Raw genomic sequence first — 1,991 nt, 5'->3', positions numbered from 1 at the left:
GAGACAGAGACAGCGACTGCTCCCGTCTTTCGCACTCGTGAGGATGAGGTGGATGAGGCATCCCACCTACCTACCCCCCCCTGAGCGCTCTGCGGAATCAGTCTGCTGCTGCACTCGATAACTATTGTGTGCATTTTTGCGTGGTTGTGGCATTCCCTCGTACATTCCAGTCCAGCCAGCGTGGTGAGCGGTGGTGAGAGGAGTGGTGTGATACCGGTGGTATCCAGCCAAAATTGCATCGACGTCGATTCCTAGACTTGAGGACTTGAGTGACAGAATACCGTTTCTCGTGCAACATCGACGCCGATCCGTCGTCGATCGACTCCCATTGCTGGCTTAGGAGAGAAATGCTTTGACCGAATTTATCGCAGTCGGCTGTATGACGGCGTCCCCAGACGGTTCCCCGAGCGCGCACGGTCGTAAGTGCGTCTTTGTGGTTCTGCGATTCCTGGCAGCGGGTCCACCAACCAACAGAGGGGACGCGGTTACGCAACGGGAGAGACAGAGATAACGGGGGCTCTCATCGGAAGGGAAAACGTACGCACTAGCGAATAATCGGAAGGCGGTTAAAGGATACGGCATTGTGTGACGTCACGAGGCGTTATTCACAGCGCGCATTTGCATTGCAGCAGAGGCAGCATACGGGCGACACGGCCAGAGTTTGCATATAGCATCCCAACCCGAGCGTGTCGGGCGCGGGACTGGAGCGCCTGAACGCCCGCTGCACACGTCTCCGGGTGGGCATGGGACTTCATACACTGGGGCGCCGCTGTGTTGCTGCTAGTCCCTCATGTCAGCCCCCCGAGTTGCACAACCTTTAGGAAGCAGAGAGTCGAGTAAAATAAATCCCCCAGGCCGCTGCTCCGTCTCCGTGCTCGTGGACGTGGAACCGGAGCGCTGCTCTCAGCTGCGCTGGACCCCCCTTCCTCCCCGTCGCCACCGCTACCGCACCGCGCCGCCGGGACCCCTGCAGCTAGGCAACCCCTTCGACGCCTCCCCCGGGGTCGCGTTCCTTTCGACGACGCTTCAAGAAGAGAGTCCACCTTCGCGCTTCCCGCGAAAGCCAAGGAAAACGGCTGCCAACTGCGTCGCAGAAATAGCAACCGTTCCTTGGCAGGAGACACTTCTGGAGTAGCGAGACATCCCCAGGGACCGTCTCATGGCGGGAGCCGTCTTGGCTCTCGCTGACGTCTTCTCCCGCGGTCCGGCGGCATATATACCGGCCGCTCCAGCATACATTCCGGGCGTCCGCGGGGACTCGTGGTTGTAAAGATGAAGAAGATGAACGAAAGATGATGATGATGATGAAGAAGAAAACGGAGAGTACCTGCCCTCGGTGCTCTCCTACTTCTCACCCCGCCCTCGGGCATACCCACGAGTCCCGACTTCGACGCCCTTTTTGACTTTTTTAAAAGCTCGCTCCCCGGAAAAGTAATAACAACCCCTACAAACTTGACAAAATCAAGTAAAATACATTTTTTTAGAATAAGAGAAAATTAGAAAAGTAATACCAAAAATATTGTTTCAAGAGAAAAACCAGAAAAATAGTCGTAAGCTTGAATTAATAGTGAAGCACCCCTCGGCACCGCCCCCCGCCCCCTGAGTACACGACGGCGCCAGCTGCTGCTGCTGCTGCGCCGGTCCAGCTAATCTTCTATGCACATATGCGGGCGAGCCGGCGCGGCGCACTGCCTGCTGTCATGATTGTCCGTGATATCCGCCAAGGTCGGCCGGCGATCGCGCCACGCCCCGATACCGCCCCGGCGTGGGGCTGCGTCCGCGGCGCGCGCGCGGCTACACCCCTCTCCCCCTCCCCTGCTCATGCAGCGGCGCAAATACAAAGGCCGACGTCGACTCGACAGAGAGAAGGGGGACGTTCGAGTAACCGCGGCACTGGAACGTTCGCCTTCGGAGCTGGGCATAAAATATAGTCCAAATCGAGACAGAGAGAGAGAGAGAGAGAGAGAGAGAGAGAGAGAGAGAGAGAGAGA

Source organism: Frankliniella occidentalis, unplaced genomic scaffold, assembly GCF_000697945.3.
Source record: "Frankliniella occidentalis isolate FOCC.00 unplaced genomic scaffold, Focc_3.1 Scaffold2539, whole genome shotgun sequence".
NCBI lineage: Eukaryota > Metazoa > Arthropoda > Insecta > Thysanoptera > Thripidae > Frankliniella > Frankliniella occidentalis.
Note: the sequence above shows the minus strand (reverse complement) of the source record.